The following is a 23,698-nucleotide window of genomic DNA, read 5'->3' as shown; positions in this document are numbered from 1 at the left end:
TCGACAGCCCCCCACATTGCAAAAAATTAAATTAAACTAGTAACCCCTAAACCTAACAACTCCCTAACTTTAAATTAAAATTACAAGATCCCTATCTTAAAATAAATAAAAACTTACCTGGGAAATTTAAAAAAACTAACTTTAAACTAAAAATTAAACTAACATTACTATTATACTAAAATTAAAATAACTGATTTGAATAGCCAATAGAATTTCAGTAGCTCTCATCCTATTGGCTGATTTGAACAGCCAATAGGATTTCAGTAGCTCTCATCCTATTGGCTGATTTGAATTTCCAAAATCAATTCAGCCAATAGGAATGCATTTTGAAAAGGCTCCCTTTCATTGAAGATTCAGTTTACGGCGGCGACCGTATGAAGAGGATGCTTCGCACCGGATGTCTTCGGGATGGAGCTGCTCTGCACTGCCGGGATGAAGATAGAAGATGCCACCTGGATGAAGATAGAAGACGCCGCCTGGATGGATGAAGACCTCGCTGTCTGGATGAAGACTTCTCGCCGCCTGGATGAGGATGGATGTCCGGACTTCAAAAACTGTAAGTGGATCGTCAGGGGTTAGTGTTAGGTTTTTTTAAACTTTTTTTGGGTGGGTTTTTTTTTTCCGATTAGGGTTTGGGCTTGTCTTAAAAGAGCTGAATGCCCCTTTAAGGGCAAGAAAAAGAGCTGAATGCCCTTTTAAGGGCAAGAAAAAGAGCTGAATGCCCTTTTAAGGGCAATGCCCATACAAATGCCCTTTTCAGGGCAATGGGTAGATTAGGTTTTTTTTAGAGTTAGGTTTTTTTATTTTGGGGGGTTGATTGGGTGGTGGGTTTTATTGTTGGGGGGGTCTTTGTATTTTTTTTCAGGGAAAAGAGCTGATTTCTTTAGGGCAATGCCCTACAAAAGGCCCTTTTAAGGGCTATTGGTAGTTTATTGTAGGCAAGGGTTTTTTTTATTTTGGGGGGGCTTTTTTATTTTTATAGGGTTATTAGATTAGGTGTAATTGTTTTTATTTTGGATAATTTTGTTTGTTATTTTCCGTAATTTAGTATTTATTTTATTTTTTGTCATTTTTTTATTTTTTTATTTTTTGTAATTTAGTATTTTTTATTTTTTGTAACTGTAGATTTAATATTTTTCAGTAGTGTTAGTTCTTTTTAATGAGTAATTTAATTTATTTAATTGATAGTTATTTTAATTTTAGTATAATTTTAGTTTAATTTATAGTTTAAACTTAGTTTTTTTTAATTTCCAAGGTAAGATTTTATTTATTTTAAGATAGGGATCTTGTAATTTTAATTTAAAGTTAGGGGGTTGTTAGGTTTAGGGGTTAATAGTTTAATTTAGTTTTTTGCGATGTGGGGGGCTGTCGGTTTAGGGGTTAATAGGTTTATTTAGTGGCAGTGATGTGGGAGGCCAGAGGTTTAGGGGCTAATAACTTTATTTATGGGCGGCGATGTCGTGGAGCGTCGGAATAGGGGTTAATATCTTTATTATAGTGTGGGCGATGTTGGGGTGCGGGGAATAGGGGTTAATAACTTTATTATAGTGGCAGCAATATCGGGAACGGCAGATTAGGGGTGTTTAGATGTGGGGTTTATGTTAGGGTGTTAGGTTTAAACGTAACTTTTTTTCCCCATAGACATAAATGGGGTTGCGTTACGGAACTTTTCATTCCGCGATCTCAGGTGTTAGTTTTTTTTCTAACACTTTCTCCCCATTGATGTCTATGCGGAAAGCGTGCACAAGCACGTCAAAGCATCGCTTGTATTTTGTGCGGTATGGAGCTCATCGCCACCATATCACACGCACAAGGCGGCTTTTTTAAAACTCGTAATGGCAGCGCTCGTTTAAAACTCGTAATTGTTGCGTTCGTTTCACACCGTCTATAGCGCAAAACTTGTAATCCAGGTGTAAGTGTTTAACCCCTGCAGGTGATTGGTGGGTGTTTGGCTGGTCATGTGGCTACAATTTCTGATTGGTTCCCCATCTTGACAGCCGCAAAGTTTGAGGCTCCCAAACTAGTTTTTACTTATGTATTAAATCCCTTTGCAATGGTCAAACACATAATTATCTAGGATCAGTAATGGAAAAATAGCATGCCCCTTTAAGAATGTTTAAACTGAAAGGGAGATAGATCAACAGATAGACAAACCTATACAGTGATGGTTAAAGTAAGATATTTGCTAATAAACTGATTAATTGATTAGCAGATTAGAGTGATCAGTAGGGTATAACAACTTTCTAATTCACTTCTATTATCAAATTTTCTTTGTTGTCTTGGGATCTTTTTATTTAACAGCAGGACTGTAAGCTCAGGAGTGTGTACGTGTCTGGAGAAGTTTTGTAAGAATGTTATCCAGCACTATTTCCTGCCATATAGTGCTCCAACCACCTACCTAGGTATATCTTCAACAGAGAATACCATCGGAATGAAGCAAATTTGATCCTAGAAGTAAACTGGAAACTTTTATAAAATTGTGTTCTCTGCCGGAATCACAAAATATATTTTTGGTGTTTCATATCCCTTTAAGTCATTAAAATTGATCAATAGATAGAATATGCATACATAGTCATACAGAATATCTGTTAGTATGGGAAGGGCACTTTAAGCTCTGTTGGACAGGGTTTTCCTCTTTGACATTGGTACTTGGTTATTGCATGGAGAGCTGAATCAAGCCCTGGACATCCTATATTCCTTTCTAAAGATGTCACTATTCTTACTACTCCTCCCTCACACCTTGTAACCCATGAGTGTCTGGATACTCTGAGTACAAGCAGCTATGTATACTGAGCGCACACTGGGTCCCATATGTAAGAAATCTGTGAGCTGGGCAGCTTAGAGTCTTATTAAAAGTAAGGTGGGGAGGGGAAGGTGATGTGTGTAGGAATAAAATTTACAAGCTCCTCACTGCCAAATAAAGACCTCATTGTACTGCTGAGTTCCCAAGCTCTTTCTTTTTTTTTTTTAATTCTGTCTATCCCTTACTTTTCCATCTTCTCTCACTCCTCCCTCTCTCTTCTCCCCTCTCTGTTGCTCTCCTCCCTCATTCTCTCCCCTCCTGTACATCTCTGTTCCCCTCCCTCGTTCCTTGGATCCCAAATCACTTAGAGAGCAGCTCACAGGGATCTGAACTCAACAGAGAGATAGAGAAGAGAGAGGGAGGGAGGAGAGAGCAAGTGAGGGAGGGAGAGAGAGAGAGAGCACAAGTTATTTCCTTGGGAATAAAGCCCACCTTTGTACAGCCGGCAGCAACAGGCTCCCCATCACAGGTAAGAAGTTTCATTACTTTCACTGCTACACTTTGCAAGTGCTACAATTCAGTGCCCATCCCCTCTCAAGCTTAAACCCTGCACCACATACACCCTAACAAAGCCCTAACAAAACAAGATGTGAGGTTGTAATTACAGAAAGCATTGGTTTTATTGCAGTTCTCTAACCACTGCACTCTGTAAAACATTCCACATAAAAAGGTTCACAAACGAGGCAATTGATGCACTAGTTTAACAGCAGATCTTAGAATACACATTACATTGGTACCTCTACAATCCTTCCATCATATCAGCACCTGTAGTGTTATTTTCAGCTAATAAGAGCTCAGGGGAGAAAACTGGGGTAATTCTAGAGCATTCAATGTAGGGTGACCACAGTGCTTGATATCAAGGGTGTAGAGGGATAGTGGTCACAGACTCTGTAGCAGTTTTATAGAGGTGATTGAGGGTACTTATACATTACTGTAACACTCTCAAACATTAAATATGTCAGCTGCCCTGTACCTTTTATTTTGTTTTTTTCACAAGTTCAGTATTCTACCCAGGGCAAGAAGAGGAGCAAATGAGAATTTAAAAAAAAAAAAATTAAAGGGACATGAAACCCAATTTTTTTTCTTTCATGATTCAGATAGAGAATACAATTTTAAACAACTTTCCAATTTACTTTTATTGTTTAATTTGCTTCCTTCTCTTGTTATCCTTTGCTGAAATGTGTATGTAGCTAAGCTTAGAAGCAACAAAGAATCTAGGTTCTAGCTGCTGATTGGTGGCTGCATATGTATACTGATTGTCATTGGCTCACACATGTGTTGAGTTAGAAACCAGTAGTGCATTGCTGCTCCTTCAACAAATGATACCAAGAGAATAAAACAAATGAGATAATAGAAGTAAAGTAGAAAGTTGTTTAAAATTGTATTCTCTATCTGAATCCTGAAAGAACATTTTCGGGTTTCATGTCCTTTTAAGGTAGGAATAGCTAACAGACAATGAGTTTCCCCTCCACTACTACCTGTATTTTTTTGTATTTTTTATAATTAGCTTTGTGATGTTCGGTTTATTCTTGTCTATTTTTAAAAAAAACAAACAAAAAAAAAAAAACCTTGCTAATTTCTCACTGCAGGTTAGAGATCATGTTAAAATGGTACACTCCTGTATATTCAGGGTAACTGACACCTTTGTGGGTTCTACTAAAATATTAAATGTGGGTGCACCGCACTAAAGCTGCTCCAGGGAGCTAACAAGGCTTCTAGCACCTTAGGGTGCTGTGTGTTCCATCAGTGCATGACGTGTTCTAGACTGGGCTTACCTATATAGGGCAGAGTTAAACAAAATGTAAACAAAGTATTATTTAATTAAATAGGTTTGTATCATTGCTGTTTAGATAAAGAAAAAATACAAAGTTACTTCTCTTTATTCATAAATTGCAAATATTTTTAATGTCACTTCATATAAATTGTGACACGTTTGTGCATCGTATGTTTATTAAATCTGGTGTTGTTTTTAAAAAAACGGATAAACAGCTGTGCAATATGCAGAAATAGCTCAACAGCAAAGATGCGTTCATGATGTGACCTACTGTACTGTATCTTAGATATGAAGGATGCATGGTGGGGTGAAATTAGCCTATTATCAAAACATACAGATCAGATAACGCCTTGTGGAATTCATATCTCATATTAACTTGACTCAGTGATGTAAAGTCAACTAAAGTTGATATCAAACAAAAATAAATAGCAGAATTTATAACAGACTCTGTCATGCAAATAACAAAGAATTGGCTGATATTTTTTCATTATTCTGTCACTATCAATTGTACAAACTGACCCTTATAATAAAAAAATCGTTAACCATGACACACTGCTATTTGTGAACTTTGAACTTTGCTACAGAAGCAGAGCACAAGTCATTGACGTTCATGCATCAGTGACAGAACCTTTAAATGGAGAGTGAAGTCTATGTTTTATATATGCAGAGTAAAAATCAGCAATGAAGAACTGCATAGCAAAATATGTGTGTTACAAACTGCTATTTGTGACTGGCCCTTTAAATGGAAGGTTGCCCTGCTTCCCTGGATTTTGGAGAAGCCTATTTGCCAGCCTCCTTCCACATGACTATGGCCCCTGGAAGATTGTGCCCCTGAGGACATATTGACTTTTGTTGGGTGTGTGTGGCCCTTTAAGAACCATCTGGGGACATATTGTGACTTTGATGAACAATGCCCCTTTAAGACTATGTCCCCAGACCTGTGAAATGACTTGTCCCTGGCTTTCTCCCACTTGGTTCAGTTTCATTGTGTGCCATTAAGAGTTAAATTTTGTTCAGCTTCAAGAAACCTATTCTAAATACAAGTCTGCTGGGATTAGCTCTAATTAGGTTTAGTGATCAACTTTCCCATTGTCTAATCAGACTAGTATTGATAAGGTGGACTGCATTGTTTTATTGTGTGTAATGTTATCTGCTGTTGTGGCCTGTCAAAGGGAGTGTCTCTATCTAATATCAAATGTGTGATGGGGGATTTTATGCCTCCCCCTGAGAGTGTCCTGTTTGCATGTAACCTCAATAAAAAGCAGGCTGTGTGCTCCAGCACATCAGACCTATGTTGACCCTCTAACTTGAAGCTTTGACTCATGTTTGTAGGATACAGCTTATAATCACTACAGGGATTGCTATGCTCTTCATACTGCCTTAGCTACAGGGATTGCTGACTATGGTGCTGATGATTCTTTGGTGAGCGCTAGGAGCATCCTTTTCTACGGTCCAACTTCCAGCCAGCCTGGAGGCAACCGTAACATTTGGCGGCAGCGGTGGGATTGGCGTCCTAGCGCAAGGAGCAGCACCACAACAGCACTGGTATCGTAGGAGAGTTATTGAGGGCAACGCTAGCCACTGCGCAGCGTCCCTACCTACAGCAGCATGGAGCTGACAAGACACTATTCAGAACCCTGTGAAGAGCACCTCAACCTGATCCGTCGCTATGAGGGCGCGGATTTCGTTCCAGAGGTAAAGAGGCGGCTAGTCCGATATGGTCCAGACCCTGCACAGGAGGTAGTCAGTCGCATCATCCGGGAATTGGATACGGAGAACAAAGCGGCACGAGCCTTTGAGCGCCAACTGTGGAGTTTGAGGGTCTGGACACCTGGTCTCCAGCGAGAAAGTGAGTCACAGGGAGCGGAGAGCAACGACCTCCCTCCCCAGCGGCAGTATAGCGTGCAGAGGGAAGAGACAACCAGTCCCCTTCCCCAGCCAGAGATACCAGAGGCAGCAGGCCTCATAGACTGGTCCTGGGAGGACCCCCAGCAGGCAGGTGGAGATGGGACCGCAGTCTCTCTACCGGCCCTACAGGGATGCTGGGCAGGCGGCCCAGATCCCCAGCGACAGACCCAGCTACAGGGAGGGGAGAGCATCGACCTCCCTCCCCAGCCGGAGTGTGCCTTCCAGGGAGAGGAGACAACCGGTCTCTCTCCCCAGCCGCAGCATGTTCCACAGGAAGCGGAGAGCATCGACCTCCCTTCCCAACGGCCACCGGAGTATCAGGAGGAGGAGGTAAGCCAATCTCCCCCTCCCCAGCTAACTCCTAACTTGGGCCCAGGGTTAACAGTGGAGATGTTAACCCCCACTGACCCCCACGTTCCCTTTGCCACCGGGCAGGACTATGCCCCAATTCCCCCAGCAGAAGAGCTGGCATCAGAACAGAGCGCTGCTGGCCTCTGCCCTACAGACCCCCTTGTTACAGGACTGGCCTGCAAACCCCTCACCCCAGCAGAAGCGCTGGCACCAGGGCAGAGTGCCGCTGGCCTCTGCCCCCCAAGTACCATCAGCTATTTGCACAGCTGCGCCAGGAAGGCAAAGGATGCTACACTTTCATCCTATAACCTGGAACCTACAGGCCAGTGCTACTTGTTGTGGGGGGGCTGCTTTGCTGCTAGTGTTTATTTGTGGGTGGGTTGCGAGACTAACTTAGGCACTGACCGACAGAAGGTCAGGTGCCTTGTTAGTCTCCCTCCAAAAGGGGAGATATGTTACAAACTGCTATTTGTGACTGGCCCTTTAAATGGAAGGTTGCCCTGCTTCCCTGGATTTTGGAGAAGCCTATTTGCCAGCCTCCTTCCACATGACTATGGCCCCTGGAAGATTGTGCCCCTGAGGACATATTGACTTTTGTTGGGTGTGTGTGGCCCTTTAAGAACCATCTGGGGACATATTGTGACTTTGATGAACAATGCCCCTTTAAGACTATGTCCCCAGACCTGTGAAATGACTTGTCCCTGGCTTTCTCCCACTTGGTTCAGTTTCATTGTGTGCCATTAAGAGTTAAATTTTGTTCAGCTTCAAGAAACCTATTCTAAATACAAGTCTGCTGGGATTAGCTCTAATTAGGTTTAGTGATCAACTTTCCCATTGTCTAATCAGACTAGTATTGATAAGGTGGACTGCATTGTTTTATTGTGTGTAATGTTATCTGCTGTTGTGGCCTGTCAAAGGGAGTGTCTCTATCTAATATCAAATGTGTGATGGGGGATTTTATGCCTCCCCCTGAGAGTGTCCTGTTTGCATGTAACCTCAATAAAAAGCAGGCTGTGTGCTCCAGCACATCAGACCTATGTTGACCCTCTAACTTGAAGCTTTGACTCATGTTTGTAGGATACAGCTTATAATCACTACAGGGATTGCTATGCTCTTCATACTGCCTTAGCTACAGGGATTGCTGACTATGGTGCTGATGATTCTTTGGTGAGCGCTAGGAGCATCCTTTTCTACGGTCCAACTTCCAGCCAGCCTGGAGGCAACCGTAACAATGTGGATACAAAACAAAGTTATAAAATAATCAAATGCTGTTATTGTGCAATTTACAAGTTTTTGTAAACCAAGGGCAGTTTGGGGATACAACCCTTGAAATGTCTGGTGGATTTCACATTCCTGGTCTCCTGTATATTTGCCAGATGTAAGTTTTTGCTCTAGTGTAAGCAACCACTAGGTAGCAGGTTGTAAGATCAAGGAGGAAGGTGTTACAGCCTCTCTGGTAGGAGTGGAACAAGCACAATGTGCATACTTTTACAGGACACACAAGCAACATCAGTGATTAATGTACTGTATATTGCAATGTTGTTCTATTTTGCTTAGCTAAACATTTTAATAGGGCTTATATTCTGAGTGAAATGTCCACTTAAAGGGATACTAACCCTAAAAAGTTTTCTTTCATGATTCAGATAGAGAGAGCATGCAATTTTAAGCAACTTTCTAATTTACTCCTATTATCAATTTTTCTTTGTTCTCTTGCTATCTTGATTTGAAAAAGCAGTAATGAAAGGTTAGTAGCAGGCCCATTTTTGGTTCAGCACCTTGGTAGCGCTTGCTGATTGGTTTGCTACATTTAGCCACAAATCAGCAAGTGCTACCCAGGTGCTGAACAAAAAATGGTCCGGCTCAAAAGCTTACAGTACTGCTTTTTCAAATCAAGATAGCATGAGAACAAAGAAAATTTGATAATAGGAGTGAATTAGAAAGGGGCTTAAAATCTCATGCTCTATCTGAATCATGAAAGAAAAAAATTGGGTTTAGTGTCCCTTTAAACATCATAGTCATAACTACAAAGGATACAGCAGTGCAGTTGTTGCTAGGACCTGTCTGACAGATAAAATGTTTTAATCGACTATATTCATGACATATAAGTGTATTGATTTGTAACCCCTCCAGGGAGCATAGCTTCCTACATATGCATCTGGGTATTTACATCAACATGACAATGTAGCCACCTGCATGCAAGTTGTATGTATTAGGTAGTTTTTTAGAAGTCAGGGTTGGAGGGTCCTTCATGAATATATATAATACTTTATTAAGATGAGAAAAATATTAAGCCATTGCTTCTAGTATTTTCTCAATATAGTTAAAACATCTGTGTATGTATAAGAAACGTGTGGAGGAGGGTATTGCCTGACATCATGGTTAGGTTTAGAGTTAGGATAATAGGTTAGGGTTAATGGTTATGGTCTTTTATAGTCAATGCCACTTAATAGAAATAAAGATGAGCAATAAGAATCAAAAGACCCACAGAGTGTGCCCATATTTCTTTTTTAAGTGCAAGATTATTTAATTCTTTGCACATCATATCTTCCAACTGTCCTACATCCTGCAGAATTGTAACAGGTTGGGAGGTCTGGCTCACTACCCGCCCACAGTCGTTCATTGTCCCGGTTTTAAGGGACTGTATGAGCCATGCCTAGAGCCCTCCTATACACACGCAGAGCCCTCCCAGAATTGCTCAGAATCTGCCTACAAACTCACCCACTGTCCCCTTAATAAGTTGTCCCGTCCAATGGGGCCCTGCACACAAAATGCCAGTGGACATTTTTTAACCTTCTACATCCTGGAAAGCTTCCAGGAAATGTTGAGAGGTATGGCATAGTTTTATATAGATGAATACCCTTATTCTATTTGTCCTTACTACCTCTATTGGAAGTCTATTCCACAAATCTCAGTGTTTCCCAAAATCAATCCCCAGGACCCTTACTCAGGCCAGATATTCATTATATCTTAACTAGAGCACAGGTGAAACAACCAGCTCACCCATCAGCTGATTATTTCACCTGTGCTCTAGTTAAGATATAATGAATATCTAGCCTGAGTAAGGGTCCTGGGGACTGGGTTTGGGAAACACTACTCTATCTGAATCATGAAAGAAAAAAAAATGGGTTTAGTATCCCTTTAAACTAAAATATTAGAAACTTCTCCAACTCTTTTGCCCCTGGGCCTATTCATTCCAGTGTTAAACATGTCATTATCAATAGTAAATTTTGGTTTTAGGAGTAATTAAATCCATACACATATTGAGGTTGTGCTATGATGAGGCCAACTAGCTGACAGCCAAGGGTGTCAGATGAAAAAGGCCTTGTTAAAGAGACAAATAAACAGCTCTTGCTTTTATGTTAAATCTGTGCTTTGTCCCACACTGTCTGTAACTTAGGTTTTCAAAATGCTTTAAATTGCATAAACCAAATTTTTGGATTGTAGCATTTGCACATTACAGAATTTTCGTTTTGGCCTCCTAGCGAGTGTGAGACAAACATCATTTTTACACAAAAGGTGGTCAAACAACATTAATTTCTCAGGGATTTTTGCATGTCTTGAATTTGCATCACCATCTGAAGTTTGGAGACGACTAAATAAACTATCACAAGCAGATTCAACCAATAGGGACATCTCATTATAAGAAATTCTGATAAAACTTTATTGTTGTCATGTAATTGTTAACTAAATGTTCCTCAATCACAAACATACATTGATGAGTGTAGGATTAACTGCTTTTGTAACTAGTTGTGGCTAGCTATGCAAATTTAATGACTTTCAGCTTTCACAACTCTAGACCCACCTTTTCTAAATGCCACTTTGATGCAATAAATGTGGTCCTATAAGGGACCAGACCTCTAAACATTTAATTGTCATTCATATTCAAAGATCTTTATTCTAGATTGAGCCCTGTGGTTAGTATTCTTTTATCTTAGAAGGGACCCAATGATTAAACATATACAGGTAGCCCTCAGTTTATGCCGGGGTTAGGTTCCAGAAGGAATGGTTGTAAATCGAAACCGTTGTAAATTGAAACCCAGTTTATAATGTAAGTCAATGGGAAGTGAGAGAGTTAGGTTCCAGGCCCCTCTCAAAATTGTCATAAGTAAGACCTAATACATTATTTTTAAAGCTTTGAAATTAAGATTTTAAATGCTAAACAGCATTATAAACCTAATAAAATAATCACACAACACAGAATATATAATTAAACTAAGTTAAATGAACAAAAACATTTGCTAAACAGCATTATGAACCTAATAAAATAATCACACAACACAGACTTTACTTGCATTTTTCTGCAAACAGTTCTTTCTATGCATTCCAATTTGGACTGATTTATAGACAGGAAGATCTTGTTCCTTTGAAATCTGCTCGATAACTCAGGTCTGGTTAAACTGATTAATTTCAGCTTGCTTGGCTTGTATATCTTGGCTGCAACACAAGTGGACAACTCAACCTACTGGCTATTTTAATCAATGCACTACTTCTCAATGCTTTTTAATAGCAGTCACATGACTGAAAAAAAAGGTTGTTTTTCGGAAACGGTGCAAATTGAACCGTTGTAAACCGAGGGCCACCTGTACTATATTCAGTACCGCTATTTTTTTTCTAATTTCTTTCTGCATCACAAATAATCCTAACTAGCCCACCTGATGCCCATACCCCAATTAACCCTAGCCAAGACCTCTTTCTACCATAAATAACCATAAATACTGATCTGCAATTAAAGGCTCATGGAAGCCAGAATGAAATTGTTATTATTCAAATGGGGTATCTTGCTTGTTCTCGTGGTATTCTTTGATGATACCTACCATGTATGCTCAGAAGTGTGCATGAGTCTTAAGAACTATATGACAGCAGTGCTTGCAATAACTTTTGTTGCAATGTTATACATGTAGTTCTTAAGACTCATGCATGATTCGGAACTTACCTCAATATGCTCTCATGGAAAGGTTAGTATTAATAAAAAAAATTAAAAAAAATACCAAAAGAAATAGGTACATTTAGATGTATTAGTGAAAGGAGAAAAACTAAACAAGGAAATAAAAAAAAAAAATCTAATTTACTTTTCCTGTTTGTACACGGTATCTGAATTACTAAAGTTTAATTTTGACTTTCCTGTCCTTTTAAGCATAAAACAACCTCCCCATACCATAAAAAAACTCTACATGACCCCCTAGCCTTGCTATCCTAACCATGATCCCCCAATAAAAAACCCTCATTAAAACCGAGATAAGCTACTGCTCGCCCTGCTCTATTACTTTAGTTACATAATCATAGGCTAAATTAGTCCACCGTGACATGCAGTGGGTGTTATACACTTGTAAATCAGCACTCCAAGTAGACAGCAAGAAGATTTTAGTGTTTGCAGGCTGCAGGGCTGTCTCACTCTATCTACCATCAGGCCCTGCTTCTCCCAGAAACTGAGATACAATTCTTGCACTGCTAAACACTTACTTGTGCAACAGGCCAACAGAACTTTATAAAGCCAGCAACAACATATTTGTTTATGCAGCTTGTAGAGAGATCTATCTCCTTCTAGGCTGGGAAGTGACAAATACCTACTCATTTGTTTCAACCCTTCTCTACTAGCAGGCAAGCATGTGAAGGGACTCCGGAATGTGCTGGTTTTAAGCAATGAAATAGGCTTCTGATTGACTTTACCATTAATTAAATATACCAAAACAAAAGTAGCTTTGGCCGGTGGAGGTGCCAGAGCATCTTTTACAGCCCATCTTCGGGGGTTAATTCAACCCTTTGGTTGACAATCCATGGACTGAGATGTTCATTTAACTAATAAAGTTGGGGTGAGCAATTACATTATTGGTTATAGCTATTGACAAGCCAGCAGTTACTGGAGTACTCCCTCTTGAGATTTTAATTATGAAGAGGTGCTACACGTGCAGTTCTCAATTATCCGGAACAACTTCTGTCAATGGATCAGCTAGCACAGAACAAAGTTCTCTTAAAAGCTTTGAATGACTATTGGCTGGATCAACAGACCTTCTTTTTTATCTTTTATAGTGTCAATAAAACCTTGTCCTCTGTTAAAATAGACCATTTATAGGGCTCGCTTTATCAAGCTTGGGTGGACAGAGGCGTACAAATGCGCCCTTCTCCGCCCCAGCTCGCCTCTAGCGGGCAGCAATCTGCTGCCGGAATTCAGTATTGCACAAGATCACTATTTTGCGCTCTTGTGCAACACCGGCCCCTGCCCGCGCATACAGCCAATCACACGCGGGCAGGAGCTGTTAATCTTCCCGGTCTGACGAGACCAGGGAGATTGAAAGAGACTAGCAAGCAGCGGTCTGATGACCGCTGCTTGATAAATACTGACGGCAGGTTCTCTTGTGGAACCTGCAGTCGGAGCCTGGCGAACGGCTTGATAAATCGAGTCCATAGTGGCATCCCTTTAAAAAGTTCTTCTATCTTTACGTTAAGATGTTAAGAGAGAGAGATGTAATCTTGCAGACAGTCTTCTATTTCCCTTTCTTTTAACACTACTCGGACATCAATCACCCTCAGCTATACTGTTCCTTGTTTAGTTTTTCTCCTTTCACTAATACATCTAAATAAGGTTTTGTAACCATTTTTCACTGATTGTGCTGTATATATATGTGTGTGTGTGTATTTAAGTGCATACATGTGCATTTATGTGTATATAATAAATGTATGTATGTGTGCACCTACATATTTACATATATAAAAACATAAATACACATGTATAGAGATATTTACACATAGATGATACACGTATATATATATATATATACACACACACATATTTAGATATGTATATAGGTATCTGTGTACATAATACTTTATTCTAATGTGTTTTTGAAGTGTTTTGTGTAACTTTTATTTTAACCCTTACAGTTTACTTAGTCGCGCTAAATATTCTAGGGCATTTTCAGCTTTCGCTCGAGCGCAAAACTATAACTTTCAATTTGCAATACCAGTTGTCGTTCGCTAATGACAGCACTGTCTAGTGATATTGCTTACCGCGCCCTACGCCATCATTAGTGATCCACTTGTAATCTAGTCCAAAGTTTTTTTCTGTGCTACAGAAATTCAGTCCACAGGAAGCGCTCCCTGGTTCACATGTATGAACCTATAGATACAGCCTAAAACTTTATAGAATTATGATTTTTTTTTACAGCAGCTGCTAATTTTGCCACATAAAAGGCAGTCCACTATCTATAACAAAAGACTCCAGACAGTATTTGCCCAGTATGATGAGATTCCAGTCAGAACAGTATTTTTTTTAATATAAATATATTAACCCTTTGGCTGCTAAGCCATTTCCCACCTGGGTGCTAATATTTTTTTTTTATTATTATTATTATTATTATTGAAATGTTTGAAAACTTTTTTTTTAACTTTTTAATTTTTTTTGCAGACCCCCAAAACTTACACTGTTGGAAAGGTTAGGCGATTACCTTTCCAACAATGGGTCTTGGGGGTCTGTAGCTGCTTAGATACCTGAGATACAGGCTTCTAAGCAGCATGCCCCCTCCTCCTATACTTAACATTGTTAAGTATAAATAAAGTTGTGCGGTGATGTCATCACGTAATTGCGGGTGACGTCACTGCGCATCACGTGAAGCCGCGGCGATGCCTGTCACTCTACAGGCATGATCGCCGGGGTAGGATCAGTAAGGAGCCCCCAGATCTCCCTCAAGGTGGGAGAGTGCTCATGACGGCTCTGAGCCGTCATTATCACCAGAGTGAGAAACTCTGTGACGGCTCAGAGCCGTCATTAGCACTCAAAGGGTTAATATATATATCTCTCTCTCTCCCCCTCTCTTTTGCTTTATCTCCCCCTGTCTTTTGCTCTCTCTCCCACTCTTTTGTGCTTTCTCTCTCTCCCCCTCTCTTTTGCTCTCTCCCCCTCTCTTTTGCTCTCACCCCCTCTCTTTTGCTCTCTCCCCCTCTTTTTTGCTCTCTCCCCCCTCTCTTTTGTTCTCTCTGCCCCTCTCTTTTTCTTTCTCTCTCCCCCTTTCTTTTGCTTTCTCTGCCCCCTCTCTTTTTCTCTCTCTCTCCCCCCTCTCCTTTGCTTTCTCTCTCCCCCCTCTCTTTTGTTCTCTCTGCCCCTCTCTTTTTCTTTCTCTCTCCCCCTTTCTTTTGCTTTCTCTGCCCCCTCTCTTTTTCTCTCTCTCTCCCCCCTCTCCTTTGCTTTCTCTCTCCCCCCTCTCTTTTGCTCTCCCCCTCTCTTTTGCTCTCCCACTCTCTTTTGCTCTCTCTGCCCCCTCTCTCTGGCTCTCTCCGTGGTGGTAATTAGTACCAGAATATTAAACTAAAGGGGTTGTCCACTTTTTAAAATTATTTTATTGGAAGACAAATAATATAGGTATGGAGATTAACAACTATGTAAGCTACAAAATATAAAACAAGTCTCAAGAAATACCAAGAGCTACAACATCCAGTCCAAATTATACAGGCAACTTTATCTTAAACAAACCCAGATTAAGCAATATTAACTAAACATAGTGAACAAGAGAATTTATCCCAAAGTAAATGCACAAGAATGCTAATATACTCAGCCAGTTCAGTCCTCCAATACTCCTCCTCTTTGGCTCTCTCTCTTCCTCCTCTTTGGCTCTCTCTCTTCCCCCTCTTTGGCTCTCTCTCCACCTCTTTTGCCTCTCTCTCGCAGCCATGGCCACCCCCGGCCATCCACGCCCCCATTGAGGTGCCCCCACCCGGCCACGCTCCATCACTGTGCTCCCGTAGGCCATGCCCACCAGATCACAACCCCATCGTGGTGCCCCGTCCGGCCATGCCCCTCGTCACGCCCGGTCACACCCCCGTTGCGCGCTCCCGCCGGCCATGCCACATCTCCTCTGCTGTCAGGATCCTAAAGGCCAGGTGTGTTTGTCCTCGTGCAGTCTCTACTGCACATGACAACTTCGGACAAACACACTTGGTCTTTTATAATATAGGATATGTGTATATAAGTATTTACAGACATATATACACATATAAACACATAAATACATATCTATACTTGGAAACACACATAGATAGATAGATTGATTGATTGATAGATAGATAGATAGATAGATAGATAGATAGATAGATGATAGATACAATGGAGTAATTTGCAGTCAATATGAAGATGGAAGAGGCCGCCCGGATGAAAAATTCTTGCCGCCTGGATGATGACTTCTCCTACTGGATGGATCCTTCAAGCAGGACTTCAAATACTGTAAGTGGATCGTCGAGGGTTAGTGTTAGGTTTTTTAAGGTTTCTTTGGGGTGGGTTTTATTTTTAGATTAGGGTCTGGGCATGTAAAAAAGCCACATGCCCTTTTAAGGGCAATGCCCATACAAATGCCCTTTTCAGGGCAATGGGGAGCTTAAGTTATTTTAGATAGTTTTTTTATTTGGGGGGGGGGTTGGTTGGGTGGCTGGTGGGTTTGTATTTTTTTTTTAAAGGTAAAAGAGCTGATTCCTTTGGGGCAATGCCCCACAAAAGGCCCTTTTAATGGCCATTGGTAGTTTATTGTAGGCTAGGGATTTTTTTATTTTGGGGGGGCTTTTTTATTTTGATAGGGCTATTAGATTAGGTGTATTTTTTTTATTTTTGATAATGTGTTTTTTATTTTTCGTAATTTAGTGGGGGGTTTTGTAACAGGTTTTTTTTCTTTTGGTAATGTGGTACTTTTAATAAGGTTTAATAGTATATTTAAATAACTTGAGTAGGGTTAGGGTTTTTTAATATGTAATTTAGTTAATTTAATTGGTAGCTTAATTTAATTGTAGTATAATAGTTAGGGTAGGTTAATTAATATTAATTCTACAGGTAAGTTTAAATTTATTTGAAGATAGGGATGTTGTAAATTTAATTTAAAGTTAGTGGGTTGTTTGGTTTAGGGGTTTATAGCTTTATTTAGTTTATGGCGATGTGGGGGGATGACGGTTCAGGGGTTAATAGGTTTAGTTAGTGGTGGTGATGTGGAAGGCCAGAGGTTTAGGGGTTAATCCATTTATTTTGTTGCCGGCGGTGTAGGGGAGCGGTGGAATAGGGGTTAAAAACTTCATTTATGTTGCGGCGGGGTCAGGGAGTGGCGGAATAGGGGTTAATACAATTTATTTAGGTTGCGGCAATGTCGTGGGTGGCAGATTAGGGGTGTTTAGACTCGGGGTTTATGTTAGGGTGTTAGGTGTAAACGTCACTTGTTTTCTACCATATAAATCAATGGGATATCTGGCAGCATCGAATATAAGCTTTCGCTGCTTTCAGACTCCCATTGATTTCTATGGCATCCGCGGCCTCCAGGGTGGTGGATTGAAAACCAGGTACGCTGGGCCGGAATAGCCATGAGCGTACCTGTTAACTATTTGGTAAATGGAAAAAAGTGTCAAATAGAGCCGAATGTGTATTCGGAACATCTGTAATGATGTAAGCATCGATCTGCGTTGGATTGAGACCAGCGGATCGTATGTTACGTCACAAATTTCAAAATTTGCCGGTCTGTAGGCTTTGATAACTAGGTCGGATCAAGCTCGCAACAATTATGCTGCGGAATTCCGGCGTATTTGCGGTTGAGGCTTTGATAAATATCCCCCATGTATTTAGAAATAACTAGAACATATTCTGCTATGGGAAGAATATTGGTATGTGAAATATATATACATAATATTTTATGTTGGGTTGGGGCACTTGAGAAAATGCAATCGGGTTTGGGCGCGAGTAAGGGTGCTAGTTTTTTTTCCCCTTTTCGAGCTCCATTGAAGTCTACGGGGGAATTTGTTAACACGGTCGTGATATTCCAAGTTTTGATTTTTGCCCACACTGGGTTCGAGCAAAAACTTTTTATTTTCAATTTGTAATACATGCGCAACACAACGCACGCAAAAAGCCGAAGTTTAGCACTGTTAACGTGCAAATGGGAGCACAAACTATCGCTCCTTGTAATATACCTCTATATTGCAGCAGTTTTGTAAGAATGTTATTCATTTGCAAGAGCACTAGATGGCAGCAATATTTCCGGCCATGTAGTGCTCCAGACACCTACCTAGGTATCTCTTCAACACAGAATATCATGGGAACGAAGCAAATTTTAGAATAGAAGTAAATTGGAATTTTTTTAAATTGTTTGCTCTATCTGAATCACAAAAGAAATTTTTTTTGGTTTCATATCCCTTTAAATGTACTGTCTATTTAAGCATGTGGCTGTCATAATTATACATATGTTAATTCTTAAAAGGGACATTAAACCCAAATTGTTTCTTTAATGATTCAGATAGAGAATGCCATTTTAAACAACTTTCTTATTTACTTCTATTATCTAATTTGCTTCATTCTCTTGGTATTCTGTGCTGAAAAGCATATCAAGGTAGGCTCAATAGCTTCTGATTGGGGACTGCACATATTTGCCTGATGTGATTGGCTCACCCTTGTGCATTGCTATTTCTTTAACAAAGAATATCTAAAGAATGAATCAAATTTGATAATAGAAGTAAATTGGAATGTTGTTTAAAATTGTATTCTCTGTCTGAATCATGAAATACATTTTTAGGGTTTAATGTCCCTTTAATAATGTGACTGGGCGAAGAATGTGTTATAAAAAGTTCAAACAGTATCTGTTATCAGTACTGAGAGATCTTATTATTTAGGCCCCGGTGGATTTGCTAATTTAATGCATAAACACAAACATGAAACAGATTTATTATCAGTGTGATATGTGTATACATATTCATACTCATTTTTGGCTTAGTAGTCTGTTTATCACCCCCATATTTAATTTTCCCACCACCCTCTCTGTTTGTTGCCTGGAGTTTCTGCTCCTACCACTTTGCTCAGTTCTGGGTTTGGAAATATTTGTGTGATTTGGCTCACAGAAAAGCAGCTCAGGGAAGCCAAAGATAAAGAGTTTCTATGGATACAAAGCTAAGTTTTAACTTCCCCACTCTCTGCATAGGGGGGGCTGTGAGATCCAAGATGTGGACATTGTGAAGTGAGAAAAGAAATTGAAGAATGTAGCAGAAATGATGGACATTATATATTAAAGGGACAGTCTAGTCAGAATTAAACTTTAATTATTCAGATAGGGCATGAAATCTTGAACAACTTTCCAATTTACTTTTATCATCAAATGTGCTTTGTTCTCTTGGTATTCTTAGTTGAACGCTAACCTAGGTAGTCTCATATGCTAATTTATAAGCCCTTGAGGACTTTCTCTTATCTCATTGCATTTAACAGTTTTTACTGCTAGAGGGCGTTATTTCAGGTGAGCCATAAAGATAACATTGTGCTCATGTCAGTGGAGTTATTTAAGAGTAAGCACATTTATTGCATGATATGCAAGTCTGTCAAAAGATCCGAGATAAGGAGGCAGTCAGCAGAAGCTTAGATGCAATGTAATTACAGAGGTAAAAAGTACATTAATATAACAGTGTTGATTATGCCAAACTGGGGAATGGATAATAAAGGGATTATCTACCTTTTTAAACAATAAGAATTCTGGAGTAGACTGTCTCTTTAAGGTGACAAGGGGCTTAGGGCTCAATGTTCTAACGCTCACCAGGTTCAGGTGAAATGCTCATTTCAATCTTACCAGTCTTACCAAGTGCCCACCAGGCAAAACGCTATAAAAAAGGGTTATACAGGCAAGAAGCGATGTGCCTTCCTTAAGAAATCATAGGGGGGGGGGGGTTAAACATGTTTACAGTACACAACATATAAATTGTGTTCAGTATATATATATATATATATATATATATATATATATATATATATATATATATATATATATATATATTTAAATTGTTTCTGTTTTGTAATAGTTCATATAATTTATATGTAAACTAAGTTTCACAGTACATGCAGCAGATACCTTAAAATTGGTATGTGTGAAAATGTTCCCCTAAGATGGTGGATATTGTTTAGAAAATTAGCAAAATGAACTCTCCCTAATATTCGCTTTATATGCTCAGGGGCATGAGTATGAAGTAAAGGCAGATACAGAGGCAAATGAATAGGAATGTATCATGAAAACTCTCATTAATATATATATTTAAAAGGTAGGGAAGGAAGAAAAGGCCACTCTACTCATAGGGCTGCTCAGTGTATAGGCTGTGATATGAAACCCCACATTTTTCTTTCATTACTCATTACAATTATATAATTATATACAATTTTAAGCTACTTTCTAATTTACTTCTATTATCTAATTTGCTTAGTTCTTTTTGTATCCTTTATTGAAAGGAATACTTAGATAGGCTCAGGAGATTCAATGCATTACTGGGAGCTAGCTGCTGATCATTGGTTCTCTCATTGTGTTCTGCTAGCTCTTTAACAAATAATACTGAAAGGAGTTATGTCCCTTTAAATATTCCCAGGATAGCATATTTGCTCATAGTACTGTTGTTTCCTGGACAGCTCCTTTTTAAAGGGACATGAAACCCCAAATGTTTCTTTCTTGATTTAGGTAGAACATACAATTTTAAAGAACTCTCCAATTTACTTCTATTATCAAATTTGCTTAATAATTTATTTATAAAATATTTTACCAGGAAGGATACATTGAGATTTCTCTCGTTTTCAAGTATGTCCTGGGTCCACAAAACATTGCATTGATACAATAGGGTACAATAAAATACAGAAACAATATTAATACATAATATATGCAAAGATTTAACATAGAACAGGTAAGAAATATATAATCAACCATGACAGGTGCATTCTGTTTTGAGATATGTAGAGAGGGATCTCTTAAAGGATTTTAGGCTTGGGGAAGGTTTGAAAGTGTGCGGGAGGTTGTTCCATAATTGTGGTGCTCTGTAGGAAAAGGAGGATCGAGCTGCTTTCTTTTTGTATTGAGACAAGCTACATAATGTGCTGGTACTGGATCTGAGGTATCATTTGTTGAAAAAGCAACAATGCCCTACTGGTTTCTAACTAAACACATGGATGAGCCAATGATAATCATTATATATATGCAGCCACCAATCAGCATCAAGAACCTTGGTTCTTTGCTGCACCTGAGCTTTCATAGATAAACCTTTAAGCAAAGGATATCAAGAGAAGTATGCTAATAAAATAATAGAAGCAAATTGGAAAGTTGTTTAAAATTGTATGTTCTACCTAAATCATGAAAGAAAAATTTGGGTTTTGTGTCCCTTTAAGGCCTATGTACTCTGCTCGTATTCCTGTTCAGTGTATAGACTTTAATACTCCTAGTCCTGTTTTTTAGTGATGGGTGAATGTGCTGAAAGTGTAATTTGTTTGGTAGAACGAATAGTCATTCGTTTTGGACAATCAAAAGTTGATCAGAAGGAAAATCCATTCAAATTCGGTAAATGAATGTTATTTCTGGTTTTCAAATGTTTGAATGTTCATAATTAGATTGAATTTTCAAAATTTTGAATGTAACATTCGATTTAACAAATATTATTCAGAAGTTCACATTTTTTTTTTCTGTGTTAAATGTAAAAAAAAAAAAAAAGATATGTATCAAATTCACTTTTTTTTGGGGGGGGGGGGGTGAGGGGCCCTTCTTAGATTCTTGCACCTGGGCTCTGTGGTTTCTAGTTACGCCTCTGACCGTCCCTTTAAATTTAAACGAAAAAAACGAAAAAGCAATAATTATTATTGAAGTGTGAACAGGGGTTAAACTAGGGTTGCCATCTCAACCATGTTTTCCTGGACAGTTATGAGTTATACATGCTGCAGTGTGCGCAGGGAGGAAAATGTATTTTGTACACCCTGCAGCATGTATATCTCATAACTGTCCAGGGAAACATGCCTGAGGTGGAAACCCTAGGTTAAACACATAGGGCCAGATTACGAATAGAGCACTAACAGTTAAGCGCTAGCAATAGGTGGTATATTGCGGGTTTTCATGAGTCGGGTTTTCCGCTTGTATTGTATTGAAAGTAAACGCGATTGCTTGAGCGCAATTTCTATTTATGCTAGAATGATTACTGTGTCCTCAGAGCTCTGGATAAATGTTTTGTGAAACAAAAAAGTGTCACAAAGCACATCAAAAATACATGACAAAGTAAAGTTACACTCATAATAACAACATCTAATAAAAATTATTTTATAAAAATATTGCACAAAAAAGTTATAAGGGCTCAAAGATCTGAAGTCTCCGATGTTAAAACAAAAAAGGCAGGCAAAGGGGATTTAACATATAGATATATACATATACATATCTAAAGGTGTATATATATTTATAAATATAAATCTGTACATATGTATTTATGTATTTATATGTGTATACATTTATTTACAGACATATAAACATATAAATACATATGTACACATATATAGACATACATATAAGTGCATTAGAGCGTAAGTAGATGAAAACATGTAAAAACATATATATGCAATATTCAAATTTTATAAAGCGTTATACTGTGTATTTACTGTAAATATTTTACATTCCAATGTTCTTCACATAGCAGACTATGTTCTAAGTATTTATAAATAGATATGCCTATATATATCTGTATATACCTATTCCTATATAATCATGTATATTTATATAGTTATAAATATATATTTTACCCAATACCATCAGATATATATAGAAATAAGTATTTATAAATAGATATGCCTATATATATATCTGTATATACCTATTCCTATATAATCATGTATATTTATATAGTTATAAATATATATTTTACCCAATACCATCAGATATATATAGAAATAAGTACATAGAACATATTCTGCTGTGAAGAACATTGGAATGTAAAATATCCATATTTTCATGTTGGGTTATCGCACTTGAGAATATGGGATTGTGTTTTGCGCGCGAGTTGGGTGTTGGGGTTTGTCCACTTTTTTTGGTCCAATTACTTCTCGGGGGAATACGTTATCACGCGTGCGTATTTGGCTTTTTGCGCTTTTAGGGTTAGCGTACAAGCGAAAACAGTTTACTTTCAACTCATAATATGAGCACAAAATGACAAGAGCAAAAAAACTTACTTCAAGCACAGTAAAGGCTCGAGTGGAAGAATTAAATAACGCTCCACTCGTAATCTGACCCACAGTTATCTACAAGCAATACTGCAATAATATAAAGCTCTAGCATATTATTATTGTAGCTTAATATCCCTTTAAGAGACTTATGCCAAGAGCAGACTAGCAAAAACATACCCAGACTGAAAAAGGATCTACTTTGTTGTGAAGTTTGCCAGTCTGACTTACTTTTATAAATGCTAACCTTAAAGAAATGTGAGACATTTCATAATATTTTTTTACAGGAGAAGAAATATACTTCTGCAAAACACATTTACATAGTTAGGGCTAGATTACAAGTGGAGCTCTAATTTACCACACACTCGCAAAACATGATAAATAACCAGCCATTACAAATGATCAGATCTCTGGTTCATTTTCTAAATGTCCCCAATTGCCCACAAAATAAAGTGGTGTGTTGTTTTTGAAAATAAAAAACAATGAGCATCTTTATTTTTTTTTAAATATAACTGCTAATAGCAGTTATGAGGAGTTAAAAGTAGCGGTGTGTGGGATGTAAGAAAAAAGGCACTAAAAAGTGCCTTTACATTGTGGTCTATGGGAACTGTGTGTTCCCAGTATATATCAATGTATATGATATTTACATATATATGTATGTGTTAATAAGGGTATATAAACATATTAACACATAAATATATATGTATATATTCATATACATATATATTTACAATTTGCTGCTATAGCTGTGCGACTTACCCCCTTCGCATTTCTCACAGCATGAGAACGAGGCTCCCATTGGAGCCTATGGAAGCGCGCTCCCGTGAGCGCAATGCTTCAGTGCAATGCGAAATCGAATGCAAGGTCGTGTTCCCATTGCACCTCACTTGTAATACAGCACACATTTGCGTGCGCTGGT

At 38.7% G+C, this 23,698-nt stretch overlaps 1 protein-coding gene across 1 annotated transcript in view; it reads left to right on the top strand.

The window, feature by feature from the left end:
- Positions 1-3,036: 3,036 nt before the first annotated feature.
- Positions 3,037-23,698, top strand: part of PRELP (proline and arginine rich end leucine rich repeat protein) — a 104,737-nt gene continuing 84,075 nt past the window's right edge. The window contains exon 1 of the mRNA XM_053706727.1: positions 3,037-3,272. The gene's annotated coding sequence lies outside the window, so the exon portion shown is untranslated. The remainder of the gene's footprint in view (positions 3,273-23,698) is intronic.

The sequence above is a fragment of the Bombina bombina genome, chromosome 3 (genome assembly GCF_027579735.1).
Source record: "Bombina bombina isolate aBomBom1 chromosome 3, aBomBom1.pri, whole genome shotgun sequence".
Classification (NCBI taxonomy): domain Eukaryota; kingdom Metazoa; phylum Chordata; class Amphibia; order Anura; family Bombinatoridae; genus Bombina; species Bombina bombina.
This window is presented reverse-complemented; position numbering and strand designations above follow the sequence as displayed.